Below are 15233 nucleotides of genomic sequence, written 5' to 3'. Positions count from 1 at the left end.
TGCTGGGGGGCCCGCATGGCCAGCAAACAGCCAAAAAGGCACATGCTTCCAGTTCTTTTTCCGGCACCAGGCTTCGTCTGCTTATTTGCATAGGAACCGCCCACTTTTTCTCTGCTAGCCGACTCGTCCGGGCTGCCATGAAACTCAGGCAGCAAGCATGCAAGCAGCCAGTGGCTGGGCTTTTCAGTTCAGGTCATTTCAGCCAGCCAGCCATTGTGACAAGAAGCCAGCAAGTCAAGGCATTTGCTGCTTGCTGCTTGCTGCTTGCTGCTGCAGTGTTTGCTATGCAGGCTATTTGGATACAGCTTCAACAGGAGTTTCTTAGGCATCTGCTCGTTCGGACTGAATTAGGCTAGGCAGCAGGCGGCACTCCTGCTCCATGCGAGGAGGAGCTGAAAAGAAAAGAAAGTAAGAAGCCACGCAAAAGAGCAAACAAGACACAGCAAAAAGAAGGAGGCTTTATTTTGTCGTCATTTCATCTTCTTCTTTCTTTGCAAAAGAAAGAGCCAAAAATGCATGTTTGTTTTTTTTCTGTCAGACAGTCATTTGTTTCTATTTTTTGATACAAGCCAAATATCCCCAAAGGGAAGTGCACCGGTCCTGGAGGTACTGCAATACCAGGTCAATGCGTGGAGTGGACAGAGCAAGCTCTTCTTCCATCTCCCTGTTCTAAAAATCCATTTAATATATGGTCCCCAGATAGGGGACGTATCAGATATTAAACTGATAAGAACAGATACTACACTTGATCTTAGCCAAAAGGCCGAGAAGCGATAACCAGAAATGGGCCCCCGCCTGAGCGCCGCCCGACGGCCAGGGGCGCTACGCTTTAGGGAGAAGGGCAGAGGGAGCCGCTGGCTGCCCGCTCGCCTCCTCCCCCAGCAGGCCTGCCTCCAGTCCCTCCGCTCCTCCCGACACAGCCCCGGGGAGTCTATGCAGCAGCGGCGGCGACGACGACGACGGATGCAAAAGCCAAAGACTTTCTATGGAGTAAAGAAAAGCAGCCGCACACACTGCTGGGGGGCCCGCATGGCCAGCAAACAGCCAAAAAGGCACATGCTTCCAGTTCTTTTTCCGGCACCAGGCTTCGTCTGCTTATTTGCATAGGAACCGCCCACTTTTTCTCTGCTAGCCGACTCGTCCGGGCTGCCATGAAACTCAGGCAGCAAGCATGCAAGCAGCCAGTGGCTGGGCTTTTCAGTTCAGGTCATTTCAGCCAGCCAGCCATTGTGACAAGAAGCCAGCAAGTCAAGGCATTTGCTGCTTGCTGCTTGCTGCTTGCTGCTGCAGTGTTTGCTATGCAGGCTATTTGGATACAGCTTCAACAGGAGTTTCTTAGGCATCTGCTCGTTCGGACTGAATTAGGCTAGGCAGCAGGCGGCACTCCTGCTCCATGCGAGGAGGAGCTGAAAAGAAAAGAAAGTAAGAAGCCACGCAAAAGAGCAAACAAGACACAGCAAAAAGAAGGAGGCTTTATTTTGTCGTCATTTCATCTTCTTCTTTCTTTGCAAAAGAAAGAGCCAAAAATGCATGTTTGTTTTTTTTCTGTCAGACAGTCATTTGTTTCTATTTTTTGATACAAGCCAAATATCCCCAAAGGGAAGTGCACCGGTCCTGGAGGTACTGCAATACCAGGTCAATGCGTGGAGTGGACAGAGCAAGCTCTTCTTCCATCTCCCTGTTCTAAAAATCCATTTAATATATGGTCCCCAGATAGGGGACGTATCAGATATTAAACTGATAAGAACAGATACTACACTTGATCTTAGCCAAAAGGCCGAGAAGCGATAACCAGAAATGGGCCCCCGCCTGAGCGCCGCCCGACGGCCAGGGGCGCTACGCTTTAGGGAGAAGGGCAGAGGGAGCCGCTGGCTGCCCGCTCGCCTCCTCCCCCAGCAGGCCTGCCTCCAGTCCCTCCGCTCCTCCCGACACAGCCCCGGGGAGTCTATGCAGCAGCGGCGGCGACGACGACGACGGATGCAAAAGCCAAAGACTTTCTATGGAGTAAAGAAAAGCAGCCGCACACACTGCTGGGGGGCCCGCATGGCCAGCAAACAGCCAAAAAGGCACATGCTTCCAGTTCTTTTTCCGGCACCAGGCTTCGTCTGCTTATTTGCATAGGAACCGCCCACTTTTTCTCTGCTAGCCGACTCGTCCGGGCTGCCATGAAACTCAGGCAGCAAGCATGCAAGCAGCCAGTGGCTGGGCTTTTCAGTTCAGGTCATTTCAGCCAGCCAGCCATTGTGACAAGAAGCCAGCAAGTCAAGGCATTTGCTGCTTGCTGCTTGCTGCTTGCTGCTGCAGTGTTTGCTATGCAGGCTATTTGGATACAGCTTCAACAGGAGTTTCTTAGGCATCTGCTCGTTCGGACTGAATTAGGCTAGGCAGCAGGCGGCACTCCTGCTCCATGCGAGGAGGAGCTGAAAAGAAAAGAAAGTAAGAAGCCACGCAAAAGAGCAAACAAGACACAGCAAAAAGAAGGAGGCTTTATTTTGTCGTCATTTCATCTTCTTCTTTCTTTGCAAAAGAAAGAGCCAAAAATGCATGTTTGTTTTTTTTCTGTCAGACAGTCATTTGTTTCTATTTTTTGATACAAGCCAAATATCCCCAAAGGGAAGTGCACCGGTCCTGGAGGTACTGCAATACCAGGTCAATGCGTGGAGTGGACAGAGCAAGCTCTTCTTCCATCTCCCTGTTCTAAAAATCCATTTAATATATGGTCCCCAGATAGGGGACGTATCAGATATTAAACTGATAAGAACAGATACTACACTTGATCTTAGCCAAAAGGCCGAGAAGCGATAACCAGAAATGGGCCCCCGCCTGAGCGCCGCCCGACGGCCAGGGGCGCTACGCTTTAGGGAGAAGGGCAGAGGGAGCCGCTGGCTGCCCGCTCGCCTCCTCCCCCAGCAGGCCTGCCTCCAGTCCCTCCGCTCCTCCCGACACAGCCCCGGGGAGTCTATGCAGCAGCGGCGGCGACGACGACGACGGATGCAAAAGCCAAAGACTTTCTATGGAGTAAAGAAAAGCAGCCGCACACACTGCTGGGGGGCCCGCATGGCCAGCAAACAGCCAAAAAGGCACATGCTTCCAGTTCTTTTTCCGGCACCAGGCTTCGTCTGCTTATTTGCATAGGAACCGCCCACTTTTTCTCTGCTAGCCGACTCGTCCGGGCTGCCATGAAACTCAGGCAGCAAGCATGCAAGCAGCCAGTGGCTGGGCTTTTCAGTTCAGGTCATTTCAGCCAGCCAGCCATTGTGACAAGAAGCCAGCAAGTCAAGGCATTTGCTGCTTGCTGCTTGCTGCTTGCTGCTGCAGTGTTTGCTATGCAGGCTATTTGGATACAGCTTCAACAGGAGTTTCTTAGGCATCTGCTCGTTCGGACTGAATTAGGCTAGGCAGCAGGCGGCACTCCTGCTCCATGCGAGGAGGAGCTGAAAAGAAAAGAAAGTAAGAAGCCACGCAAAAGAGCAAACAAGACACAGCAAAAAGAAGGAGGCTTTATTTTGTCGTCATTTCATCTTCTTCTTTCTTTGCAAAAGAAAGAGCCAAAAATGCATGTTTGTTTTTTTTCTGTCAGACAGTCATTTGTTTCTATTTTTTGATACAAGCCAAATATCCCCAAAGGGAAGTGCACCGGTCCTGGAGGTACTGCAATACCAGGTCAATGCGTGGAGTGGACAGAGCAAGCTCTTCTTCCATCTCCCTGTTCTAAAAATCCATTTAATATATGGTCCCCAGATAGGGGACGTATCAGATATTAAACTGATAAGAACAGATACTACACTTGATCTTAGCCAAAAGGCCGAGAAGCGATAACCAGAAATGGGCCCCCGCCTGAGCGCCGCCCGACGGCCAGGGGCGCTACGCTTTAGGGAGAAGGGCAGAGGGAGCCGCTGGCTGCCCGCTCGCCTCCTCCCCCAGCAGGCCTGCCTCCAGTCCCTCCGCTCCTCCCGACACAGCCCCGGGGAGTCTATGCAGCAGCGGCGGCGACGACGACGACGGATGCAAAAGCCAAAGACTTTCTATGGAGTAAAGAAAAGCAGCCGCACACACTGCTGGGGGGCCCGCATGGCCAGCAAACAGCCAAAAAGGCACATGCTTCCAGTTCTTTTTCCGGCACCAGGCTTCGTCTGCTTATTTGCATAGGAACCGCCCACTTTTTCTCTGCTAGCCGACTCGTCCGGGCTGCCATGAAACTCAGGCAGCAAGCATGCAAGCAGCCAGTGGCTGGGCTTTTCAGTTCAGGTCATTTCAGCCAGCCAGCCATTGTGACAAGAAGCCAGCAAGTCAAGGCATTTGCTGCTTGCTGCTTGCTGCTTGCTGCTGCAGTGTTTGCTATGCAGGCTATTTGGATACAGCTTCAACAGGAGTTTCTTAGGCATCTGCTCGTTCGGACTGAATTAGGCTAGGCAGCAGGCGGCACTCCTGCTCCATGCGAGGAGGAGCTGAAAAGAAAAGAAAGTAAGAAGCCACGCAAAAGAGCAAACAAGACACAGCAAAAAGAAGGAGGCTTTATTTTGTCGTCATTTCATCTTCTTCTTTCTTTGCAAAAGAAAGAGCCAAAAATGCATGTTTGTTTTTTTTCTGTCAGACAGTCATTTGTTTCTATTTTTTGATACAAGCCAAATATCCCCAAAGGGAAGTGCACCGGTCCTGGAGGTACTGCAATACCAGGTCAATGCGTGGAGTGGACAGAGCAAGCTCTTCTTCCATCTCCCTGTTCTAAAAATCCATTTAATATATGGTCCCCAGATAGGGGACGTATCAGATATTAAACTGATAAGAACAGATACTACACTTGATCTTAGCCAAAAGGCCGAGAAGCGATAACCAGAAATGGGCGCCCCGCCTGAGCGCCGCCCGACGGCCAGGGGCGCTACGCTTTAGGGAGAAGGGCAGAGGGAGCCGCTGGCTGCCCGCTCGCCTCCTCCCCCAGCAGGCCTGCCTCCAGTCCCTCCGCTCCTCCCGACACAGCCCCGGGGAGTCTATGCAGCAGCGGCGGCGACGACGACGACGGATGCAAAAGCCAAAGACTTTCTATGGAGTAAAGAAAAGCAGCCGCACACACTGCTGGGGGGCCCGCATGGCCAGCAAACAGCCAAAAAGGCACATGCTTCCAGTTCTTTTTCCGGCACCAGGCTTCGTCTGCTTATTTGCATAGGAACCGCCCACTTTTTCTCTGCTAGCCGACTCGTCCGGGCTGCCATGAAACTCAGGCAGCAAGCATGCAAGCAGCCAGTGGCTGGGCTTTTCAGTTCAGGTCATTTCAGCCAGCCAGCCATTGTGACAAGAAGCCAGCAAGTCAAGGCATTTGCTGCTTGCTGCTTGCTGCTTGCTGCTGCAGTGTTTGCTATGCAGGCTATTTGGATACAGCTTCAACAGGAGTTTCTTAGGCATCTGCTCGTTCGGACTGAATTAGGCTAGGCAGCAGGCGGCACTCCTGCTCCATGCGAGGAGGAGCTGAAAAGAAAAGAAAGTAAGAAGCCACGCAAAAGAGCAAACAAGACACAGCAAAAAGAAGGAGGCTTTATTTTGTCGTCATTTCATCTTCTTCTTTCTTTGCAAAAGAAAGAGCCAAAAATGCATGTTTGTTTTTTTTCTGTCAGACAGTCATTTGTTTCTATTTTTTGATACAAGCCAAATATCCCCAAAGGGAAGTGCACCGGTCCTGGAGGTACTGCAATACCAGGTCAATGCGTGGAGTGGACAGAGCAAGCTCTTCTTCCATCTCCCTGTTCTAAAAATCCATTTAATATATGGTCCCCAGATAGGGGACGTATCAGATATTAAACTGATAAGAACAGATACTACACTTGATCTTAGCCAAAAGGCCGAGAAGCGATAACCAGAAATGGGCCCCCGCCTGAGCGCCGCCCGACGGCCAGGGGCGCTACGCTTTAGGGAGAAGGGCAGAGGGAGCCGCTGGCTGCCCGCTCGCCTCCTCCCCCAGCAGGCCTGCCTCCAGTCCCTCCGCTCCTCCCGACACAGCCCCGGGGAGTCTATGCAGCAGCGGCGGCGACGACGACGACGGATGCAAAAGCCAAAGACTTTCTATGGAGTAAAGAAAAGCAGCCGCACACACTGCTGGGGGGCCCGCATGGCCAGCAAACAGCCAAAAAGGCACATGCTTCCAGTTCTTTTTCCGGCACCAGGCTTCGTCTGCTTATTTGCATAGGAACCGCCCACTTTTTCTCTGCTAGCCGACTCGTCCGGGCTGCCATGAAACTCAGGCAGCAAGCATGCAAGCAGCCAGTGGCTGGGCTTTTCAGTTCAGGTCATTTCAGCCAGCCAGCCATTGTGACAAGAAGCCAGCAAGTCAAGGCATTTGCTGCTTGCTGCTTGCTGCTTGCTGCTGCAGTGTTTGCTATGCAGGCTATTTGGATACAGCTTCAACAGGAGTTTCTTAGGCATCTGCTCGTTCGGACTGAATTAGGCTAGGCAGCAGGCGGCACTCCTGCTCCATGCGAGGAGGAGCTGAAAAGAAAAGAAAGTAAGAAGCCACGCAAAAGAGCAAACAAGACACAGCAAAAAGAAGGAGGCTTTATTTTGTCGTCATTTCATCTTCTTCTTTCTTTGCAAAAGAAAGAGCCAAAAATGCATGTTTGTTTTTTTTCTGTCAGACAGTCATTTGTTTCTATTTTTTGATACAAGCCAAATATCCCCAAAGGGAAGTGCACCGGTCCTGGAGGTACTGCAATACCAGGTCAATGCGTGGAGTGGACAGAGCAAGCTCTTCTTCCATCTCCCTGTTCTAAAAATCCATTTAATATATGGTCCCCAGATAGGGGACGTATCAGATATTAAACTGATAAGAACAGATACTACACTTGATCTTAGCCAAAAGGCCGAGAAGCGATAACCAGAAATGGGCCCCCGCCTGAGCGCCGCCCGACGGCCAGGGGCGCTACGCTTTAGGGAGAAGGGCAGAGGGAGCCGCTGGCTGCCCGCTCGCCTCCTCCCCCAGCAGGCCTGCCTCCAGTCCCTCCGCTCCTCCCGACACAGCCCCGGGGAGTCTATGCAGCAGCGGCGGCGACGACGACGACGGATGCAAAAGCCAAAGACTTTCTATGGAGTAAAGAAAAGCAGCCGCACACACTGCTGGGGGGCCCGCATGGCCAGCAAACAGCCAAAAAGGCACATGCTTCCAGTTCTTTTTCCGGCACCAGGCTTCGTCTGCTTATTTGCATAGGAACCGCCCACTTTTTCTCTGCTAGCCGACTCGTCCGGGCTGCCATGAAACTCAGGCAGCAAGCATGCAAGCAGCCAGTGGCTGGGCTTTTCAGTTCAGGTCATTTCAGCCAGCCAGCCATTGTGACAAGAAGCCAGCAAGTCAAGGCATTTGCTGCTTGCTGCTTGCTGCTTGCTGCTGCAGTGTTTGCTATGCAGGCTATTTGGATACAGCTTCAACAGGAGTTTCTTAGGCATCTGCTCGTTCGGACTGAATTAGGCTAGGCAGCAGGCGGCACTCCTGCTCCATGCGAGGAGGAGCTGAAAAGAAAAGAAAGTAAGAAGCCACGCAAAAGAGCAAACAAGACACAGCAAAAAGAAGGAGGCTTTATTTTGTCGTCATTTCATCTTCTTCTTTCTTTGCAAAAGAAAGAGCCAAAAATGCATGTTTGTTTTTTTTCTGTCAGACAGTCATTTGTTTCTATTTTTTGATACAAGCCAAATATCCCCAAAGGGAAGTGCACCGGTCCTGGAGGTACTGCAATACCAGGTCAATGCGTGGAGTGGACAGAGCAAGCTCTTCTTCCATCTCCCTGTTCTAAAAATCCATTTAATATATGGTCCCCAGATAGGGGACGTATCAGATATTAAACTGATAAGAACAGATACTACACTTGATCTTAGCCAAAAGGCCGAGAAGCGATAACCAGAAATGGGCCCCCGCCTGAGCGCCGCCCGACGGCCAGGGGCGCTACGCTTTAGGGAGAAGGGCAGAGGGAGCCGCTGGCTGCCCGCTCGCCTCCTCCCCCAGCAGGCCTGCCTCCAGTCCCTCCGCTCCTCCCGACACAGCCCCGGGGAGTCTATGCAGCAGCGGCGGCGACGACGACGACGGATGCAAAAGCCAAAGACTTTCTATGGAGTAAAGAAAAGCAGCCGCACACACTGCTGGGGGGCCCGCATGGCCAGCAAACAGCCAAAAAGGCACATGCTTCCAGTTCTTTTTCCGGCACCAGGCTTCGTCTGCTTATTTGCATAGGAACCGCCCACTTTTTCTCTGCTAGCCGACTCGTCCGGGCTGCCATGAAACTCAGGCAGCAAGCATGCAAGCAGCCAGTGGCTGGGCTTTTCAGTTCAGGTCATTTCAGCCAGCCAGCCATTGTGACAAGAAGCCAGCAAGTCAAGGCATTTGCTGCTTGCTGCTTGCTGCTTGCTGCTGCAGTGTTTGCTATGCAGGCTATTTGGATACAGCTTCAACAGGAGTTTCTTAGGCATCTGCTCGTTCGGACTGAATTAGGCTAGGCAGCAGGCGGCACTCCTGCTCCATGCGAGGAGGAGCTGAAAAGAAAAGAAAGTAAGAAGCCACGCAAAAGAGCAAACAAGACACAGCAAAAAGAAGGAGGCTTTATTTTGTCGTCATTTCATCTTCTTCTTTCTTTGCAAAAGAAAGAGCCAAAAATGCATGTTTGTTTTTTTTCTGTCAGACAGTCATTTGTTTCTATTTTTTGATACAAGCCAAATATCCCCAAAGGGAAGTGCACCGGTCCTGGAGGTACTGCAATACCAGGTCAATGCGTGGAGTGGACAGAGCAAGCTCTTCTTCCATCTCCCTGTTCTAAAAATCCATTTAATATATGGTCCCCAGATAGGGGACGTATCAGATATTAAACTGATAAGAACAGATACTACACTTGATCTTAGCCAAAAGGCCGAGAAGCGATAACCAGAAATGGGCCCCCGCCTGAGCGCCGCCCGACGGCCAGGGGCGCTACGCTTTAGGGAGAAGGGCAGAGGGAGCCGCTGGCTGCCCGCTCGCCTCCTCCCCCAGCAGGCCTGCCTCCAGTCCCTCCGCTCCTCCCGACACAGCCCCGGGGAGTCTATGCAGCAGCGGCGGCGACGACGACGACGGATGCAAAAGCCAAAGACTTTCTATGGAGTAAAGAAAAGCAGCCGCACACACTGCTGGGGGGCCCGCATGGCCAGCAAACAGCCAAAAAGGCACATGCTTCCAGTTCTTTTTCCGGCACCAGGCTTCGTCTGCTTATTTGCATAGGAACCGCCCACTTTTTCTCTGCTAGCCGACTCGTCCGGGCTGCCATGAAACTCAGGCAGCAGCATGCAAGCAGCCAGTGGCTGGGCTTTTCAGTTCAGGTCATTTCAGCCAGCCAGCCATTGTGACAAGAAGCCAGCAAGTCAAGGCATTTGCTGCTTGCTGCTTGCTGCTTGCTGCTGCAGTGTTTGCTATGCAGGCTATTTGGATACAGCTTCAACAGGAGTTTCTTAGGCATCTGCTCGTTCGGACTGAATTAGGCTAGGCAGCAGGCGGCACTCCTGCTCCATGCGAGGAGGAGCTGAAAAGAAAAGAAAGTAAGAAGCCACGCAAAAGAGCAAACAAGACACAGCAAAAAGAAGGAGGCTTTATTTTGTCGTCATTTCATCTTCTTCTTTCTTTGCAAAAGAAAGAGCCAAAAATGCATGTTTGTTTTTTTTCTGTCAGACAGTCATTTGTTTCTATTTTTTGATACAAGCCAAATATCCCCAAAGGGAAGTGCACCGGTCCTGGAGGTACTGCAATACCAGGTCAATGCGTGGAGTGGACAGAGCAAGCTCTTCTTCCATCTCCCTGTTCTAAAAATCCATTTAATATATGGTCCCCAGATAGGGGACGTATCAGATATTAAACTGATAAGAACAGATACTACACTTGATCTTAGCCAAAAGGCCGAGAAGCGATAACCAGAAATGGGCCCCCGCCTGAGCGCCGCCCGACGGCCAGGGGCGCTACGCTTTAGGGAGAAGGGCAGAGGGAGCCGCTGGCTGCCCGCTCGCCTCCTCCCCCAGCAGGCCTGCCTCCAGTCCCTCCGCTCCTCCCGACACAGCCCCGGGGAGTCTATGCAGCAGCGGCGGCGACGACGACGACGGATGCAAAAGCCAAAGACTTTCTATGGAGTAAAGAAAAGCAGCCGCACACACTGCTGGGGGGCCCGCATGGCCAGCAAACAGCCAAAAAGGCACATGCTTCCAGTTCTTTTTCCGGCACCAGGCTTCGTCTGCTTATTTGCATAGGAACCGCCCACTTTTTCTCTGCTAGCCGACTCGTCCGGGCTGCCATGAAACTCAGGCAGCAAGCATGCAAGCAGCCAGTGGCTGGGCTTTTCAGTTCAGGTCATTTCAGCCAGCCAGCCATTGTGACAAGAAGCCAGCAAGTCAAGGCATTTGCTGCTTGCTGCTTGCTGCTTGCTGCTGCAGTGTTTGCTATGCAGGCTATTTGGATACAGCTTCAACAGGAGTTTCTTAGGCATCTGCTCGTTCGGACTGAATTAGGCTAGGCAGCAGGCGGCACTCCTGCTCCATGCGAGGAGGAGCTGAAAAGAAAAGAAAGTAAGAAGCCACGCAAAAGAGCAAACAAGACACAGCAAAAAGAAGGAGGCTTTATTTTGTCGTCATTTCATCTTCTTCTTTCTTTGCAAAAGAAAGAGCCAAAAATGCATGTTTGTTTTTTTTCTGTCAGACAGTCATTTGTTTCTATTTTTTGATACAAGCCAAATATCCCCAAAGGGAAGTGCACCGGTCCTGGAGGTACTGCAATACCAGGTCAATGCGTGGAGTGGACAGAGCAAGCTCTTCTTCCATCTCCCTGTTCTAAAAATCCATTTAATATATGGTCCCCAGATAGGGGACGTATCAGATATTAAACTGATAAGAACAGATACTACACTTGATCTTAGCCAAAAGGCCGAGAAGCGATAACCAGAAATGGGCCCCCGCCTGAGCGCCGCCCGACGGCCAGGGGCGCTACGCTTTAGGGAGAAGGGCAGAGGGAGCCGCTGGCTGCCCGCTCGCCTCCTCCCCCAGCAGGCCTGCCTCCAGTCCCTCCGCTCCTCCCGACACAGCCCCGGGGAGTCTATGCAGCAGCGGCGGCGACGACGACGACGGATGCAAAAGCCAAAGACTTTCTATGGAGTAAAGAAAAGCAGCCGCACACACTGCTGGGGGGCCCGCATGGCCAGCAAACAGCCAAAAAGGCACATGCTTCCAGTTCTTTTTCCGGCACCAGGCTTCGTCTGCTTATTTGCATAGGAACCGCCCACTTTTTCTCTGCTAGCCGACTCGTCCGGGCTGCCATGAAACTCAGGCAGCAAGCATGCAAGCAGCCAGTGGCTGGGCTTTTCAGTTCAGGTCATTTCAGCCAGCCAGCCATTGTGACAAGAAGCCAGCAAGTCAAGGCATTTGCTGCTTGCTGCTTGCTGCTTGCTGCTGCAGTGTTTGCTATGCAGGCTATTTGGATACAGCTTCAACAGGAGTTTCTTAGGCATCTGCTCGTTCGGACTGAATTAGGCTAGGCAGCAGGCGGCACTCCTGCTCCATGCGAGGAGGAGCTGAAAAGAAAAGAAAGTAAGAAGCCACGCAAAAGAGCAAACAAGACACAGCAAAAAGAAGGAGGCTTTATTTTGTCGTCATTTCATCTTCTTCTTTCTTTGCAAAAGAAAGAGCCAAAAATGCATGTTTGTTTTTTTTCTGTCAGACAGTCATTTGTTTCTATTTTTTGATACAAGCCAAATATCCCCAAAGGGAAGTGCACCGGTCCTGGAGGTACTGCAATACCAGGTCAATGCGTGGAGTGGACAGAGCAAGCTCTTCTTCCATCTCCCTGTTCTAAAAATCCATTTAATATATGGTCCCCAGATAGGGGACGTATCAGATATTAAACTGATAAGAACAGATACTACACTTGATCTTAGCCAAAAGGCCGAGAAGCGATAACCAGAAATGGGCCCCCGCCTGAGCGCCGCCCGACGGCCAGGGGCGCTACGCTTTAGGGAGAAGGGCAGAGGGAGCCGCTGGCTGCCCGCTCGCCTCCTCCCCCAGCAGGCCTGCCTCCAGTCCCTCCGCTCCTCCCGACACAGCCCCGGGGAGTCTATGCAGCAGCGGCGGCGACGACGACGACGGATGCAAAAGCCAAAGACTTTCTATGGAGTAAAGAAAAGCAGCCGCACACACTGCTGGGGGGCCCGCATGGCCAGCAAACAGCCAAAAAGGCACATGCTTCCAGTTCTTTTTCCGGCACCAGGCTTCGTCTGCTTATTTGCATAGGAACCGCCCACTTTTTCTCTGCTAGCCGACTCGTCCGGGCTGCCATGAAACTCAGGCAGCAAGCATGCAAGCAGCCAGTGGCTGGGCTTTTCAGTTCAGGTCATTTCAGCCAGCCAGCCATTGTGACAAGAAGCCAGCAAGTCAAGGCATTTGCTGCTTGCTGCTTGCTGCTTGCTGCTGCAGTGTTTGCTATGCAGGCTATTTGGATACAGCTTCAACAGGAGTTTCTTAGGCATCTGCTCGTTCGGACTGAATTAGGCTAGGCAGCAGGCGGCACTCCTGCTCCATGCGAGGAGGAGCTGAAAAGAAAAGAAAGTAAGAAGCCACGCAAAAGAGCAAACAAGACACAGCAAAAAGAAGGAGGCTTTATTTTGTCGTCATTTCATCTTCTTCTTTCTTTGCAAAAGAAAGAGCCAAAAATGCATGTTTGTTTTTTTTCTGTCAGACAGTCATTTGTTTCTATTTTTTGATACAAGCCAAATATCCCCAAAGGGAAGTGCACCGGTCCTGGAGGTACTGCAATACCAGGTCAATGCGTGGAGTGGACAGAGCAAGCTCTTCTTCCATCTCCCTGTTCTAAAAATCCATTTAATATATGGTCCCCAGATAGGGGACGTATCAGATATTAAACTGATAAGAACAGATACTACACTTGATCTTAGCCAAAAGGCCGAGAAGCGATAACCAGAAATGGGCCCCCGCCTGAGCGCCGCCCGACGGCCAGGGGCGCTACGCTTTAGGGAGAAGGGCAGAGGGAGCCGCTGGCTGCCCGCTCGCCTCCTCCCCCAGCAGGCCTGCCTCCAGTCCCTCCGCTCCTCCCGACACAGCCCCGGGGAGTCTATGCAGCAGCGGCGGCGACGACGACGACGGATGCAAAAGCCAAAGACTTTCTATGGAGTAAAGAAAAGCAGCCGCACACACTGCTGGGGGGCCCGCATGGCCAGCAAACAGCCAAAAAGGCACATGCTTCCAGTTCTTTTTCCGGCACCAGGCTTCGTCTGCTTATTTGCATAGGAACCGCCCACTTTTTCTCTGCTAGCCGACTCGTCCGGGCTGCCATGAAACTCAGGCAGCAAGCATGCAAGCAGCCAGTGGCTGGGCTTTTCAGTTCAGGTCATTTCAGCCAGCCAGCCATTGTGACAAGAAGCCAGCAAGTCAAGGCATTTGCTGCTTGCTGCTTGCTGCTTGCTGCTGCAGTGTTTGCTATGCAGGCTATTTGGATACAGCTTCAACAGGAGTTTCTTAGGCATCTGCTCGTTCGGACTGAATTAGGCTAGGCAGCAGGCGGCACTCCTGCTCCATGCGAGGAGGAGCTGAAAAGAAAAGAAAGTAAGAAGCCACGCAAAAGAGCAAACAAGACACAGCAAAAAGAAGGAGGCTTTATTTTGTCGTCATTTCATCTTCTTCTTTCTTTGCAAAAGAAAGAGCCAAAAATGCATGTTTGTTTTTTTTCTGTCAGACAGTCATTTGTTTCTATTTTTTGATACAAGCCAAATATCCCCAAAGGGAAGTGCACCGGTCCTGGAGGTACTGCAATACCAGGTCAATGCGTGGAGTGGACAGAGCAAGCTCTTCTTCCATCTCCCTGTTCTAAAAATCCATTTAATATATGGTCCCCAGATAGGGGACGTATCAGATATTAAACTGATAAGAACAGATACTACACTTGATCTTAGCCAAAAGGCCGAGAAGCGATAACCAGAAATGGGCCCCCGCCTGAGCGCCGCCCGACGGCCAGGGGCGCTACGCTTTAGGGAGAAGGGCAGAGGGAGCCGCTGGCTGCCCGCTCGCCTCCTCCCCCAGCAGGCCTGCCTCCAGTCCCTCCGCTCCTCCCGACACAGCCCCGGGGAGTCTATGCAGCAGCGGCGGCGACGACGACGACGGATGCAAAAGCCAAAGACTTTCTATGGAGTAAAGAAAAGCAGCCGCACACACTGCTGGGGGGCCCGCATGGCCAGCAAACAGCCAAAAAGGCACATGCTTCCAGTTCTTTTTCCGGCACCAGGCTTCGTCTGCTTATTTGCATAGGAACCGCCCACTTTTTCTCTGCTAGCCGACTCGTCCGGGCTGCCATGAAACTCAGGCAGCAAGCATGCAAGCAGCCAGTGGCTGGGCTTTTCAGTTCAGGTCATTTCAGCCAGCCAGCCATTGTGACAAGAAGCCAGCAAGTCAAGGCATTTGCTGCTTGCTGCTTGCTGCTTGCTGCTGCAGTGTTTGCTATGCAGGCTATTTGGATACAGCTTCAACAGGAGTTTCTTAGGCATCTGCTCGTTCGGACTGAATTAGGCTAGGCAGCAGGCGGCACTCCTGCTCCATGCGAGGAGGAGCTGAAAAGAAAAGAAAGTAAGAAGCCACGCAAAAGAGCAAACAAGACACAGCAAAAAGAAGGAGGCTTTATTTTGTCGTCATTTCATCTTCTTCTTTCTTTGCAAAAGAAAGAGCCAAAAATGCATGTTTGTTTTTTTTCTGTCAGACAGTCATTTGTTTCTATTTTTTGATACAAGCCAAATATCCCCAAAGGGAAGTGCACCGGTCCTGGAGGTACTGCAATACCAGGTCAATGCGTGGAGTGGACAGAGCAAGCTCTTCTTCCATCTCCCTGTTCTAAAAATCCATTTAATATATGGTCCCCAGATAGGGGACGTATCAGATATTAAACTGATAAGAACAGATACTACACTTGATCTTAGCCAAAAGGCCGAGAAGCGATAACCAGAAATGGGCCCCCGCCTGAGCGCCGCCCGACGGCCAGGGGCGCTACGCTTTAGGGAGAAGGGCAGAGGGAAGCCGCTGGCTGCCCGCTCGCCTCCTCCCCCAGCAGGCCTGCCTCCAGTCCCTCCGCTCCTCCCGACACAGCCCCGGGGAGTCTATGCAGCAGCGGCGGCGACGACGACGACGGATGCAAAAGCCAAAGACTTTCTATGGAGTAAAGAAAAGCAGCCGCACACACTGCTGGGGGGGCCCGCATGGCC

The 15233-nt window shown here is 51.8% G+C and overlaps 15 non-coding genes across 15 annotated transcripts; all 15 read right to left on the bottom strand.

The window, feature by feature from the left end:
• Nucleotides 1-584: 584 nt before the first annotated feature.
• LOC142485549 (U2 spliceosomal RNA) lies at nt 585-775 on the bottom strand. Its single transcript, XR_012798571.1, has one exon. It is a non-coding gene; the product is annotated as a U2 spliceosomal RNA (small nuclear RNA).
• Nucleotides 776-1598: 823 nt separating this feature from the next.
• LOC142485542 (U2 spliceosomal RNA) lies at nt 1599-1789 on the bottom strand. Its single transcript, XR_012798568.1, has one exon. It is a non-coding gene; the product is annotated as a U2 spliceosomal RNA (small nuclear RNA).
• An 823-nt stretch (nt 1790-2612) lies between these two features.
• Nucleotides 2613-2803, bottom strand: LOC142485529 (U2 spliceosomal RNA). Its single transcript, XR_012798560.1, has one exon. It is a non-coding gene; the product is annotated as a U2 spliceosomal RNA (small nuclear RNA).
• Nucleotides 2804-3626: 823 nt separating this feature from the next.
• Nucleotides 3627-3817, bottom strand: LOC142485517 (U2 spliceosomal RNA). The gene has a single exon (XR_012798555.1). It is a non-coding gene; the product is annotated as a U2 spliceosomal RNA (small nuclear RNA).
• Nucleotides 3818-4640: 823 nt separating this feature from the next.
• Nucleotides 4641-4831, bottom strand: LOC142485506 (U2 spliceosomal RNA). The gene has a single exon (XR_012798549.1). It is a non-coding gene; the product is annotated as a U2 spliceosomal RNA (small nuclear RNA).
• Nucleotides 4832-5655: 824 nt separating this feature from the next.
• LOC142485495 (U2 spliceosomal RNA) lies at nt 5656-5846 on the bottom strand. Its single transcript, XR_012798538.1, has one exon. It is a non-coding gene; the product is annotated as a U2 spliceosomal RNA (small nuclear RNA).
• An 823-nt stretch (nt 5847-6669) lies between these two features.
• Nucleotides 6670-6860, bottom strand: LOC142485484 (U2 spliceosomal RNA). Its single transcript, XR_012798527.1, has one exon. It is a non-coding gene; the product is annotated as a U2 spliceosomal RNA (small nuclear RNA).
• An 823-nt stretch (nt 6861-7683) lies between these two features.
• On the bottom strand, nt 7684-7874 carry LOC142485472 (U2 spliceosomal RNA). Its single transcript, XR_012798515.1, has one exon. It is a non-coding gene; the product is annotated as a U2 spliceosomal RNA (small nuclear RNA).
• Nucleotides 7875-8697: 823 nt separating this feature from the next.
• On the bottom strand, nt 8698-8888 carry LOC142485461 (U2 spliceosomal RNA). Its single transcript, XR_012798504.1, has one exon. It is a non-coding gene; the product is annotated as a U2 spliceosomal RNA (small nuclear RNA).
• Nucleotides 8889-9710: 822 nt separating this feature from the next.
• Nucleotides 9711-9901, bottom strand: LOC142485450 (U2 spliceosomal RNA). The gene has a single exon (XR_012798493.1). It is a non-coding gene; the product is annotated as a U2 spliceosomal RNA (small nuclear RNA).
• An 823-nt stretch (nt 9902-10724) lies between these two features.
• LOC142485439 (U2 spliceosomal RNA) lies at nt 10725-10915 on the bottom strand. The gene has a single exon (XR_012798482.1). It is a non-coding gene; the product is annotated as a U2 spliceosomal RNA (small nuclear RNA).
• Nucleotides 10916-11738: 823 nt separating this feature from the next.
• Nucleotides 11739-11929, bottom strand: LOC142485583 (U2 spliceosomal RNA). Its single transcript, XR_012798603.1, has one exon. It is a non-coding gene; the product is annotated as a U2 spliceosomal RNA (small nuclear RNA).
• Nucleotides 11930-12752: 823 nt separating this feature from the next.
• Nucleotides 12753-12943, bottom strand: LOC142485571 (U2 spliceosomal RNA). The gene has a single exon (XR_012798592.1). It is a non-coding gene; the product is annotated as a U2 spliceosomal RNA (small nuclear RNA).
• Nucleotides 12944-13766: 823 nt separating this feature from the next.
• LOC142485560 (U2 spliceosomal RNA) lies at nt 13767-13957 on the bottom strand. Its single transcript, XR_012798581.1, has one exon. It is a non-coding gene; the product is annotated as a U2 spliceosomal RNA (small nuclear RNA).
• An 823-nt stretch (nt 13958-14780) lies between these two features.
• LOC142485548 (U2 spliceosomal RNA) lies at nt 14781-14971 on the bottom strand. Its single transcript, XR_012798570.1, has one exon. It is a non-coding gene; the product is annotated as a U2 spliceosomal RNA (small nuclear RNA).
• Between the last annotated feature and the right edge of the window lie 262 nt (nt 14972-15233).

Source organism: Ascaphus truei, unplaced genomic scaffold (assembly GCF_040206685.1).
Source record: "Ascaphus truei isolate aAscTru1 unplaced genomic scaffold, aAscTru1.hap1 HAP1_SCAFFOLD_605, whole genome shotgun sequence".
Classification (NCBI taxonomy): Eukaryota; Metazoa; Chordata; class Amphibia; order Anura; family Ascaphidae; genus Ascaphus; species Ascaphus truei.
The sequence above is the reverse complement of the archived record's forward strand: the minus strand, read 5'-3'. Positions and strand labels throughout refer to the sequence as shown.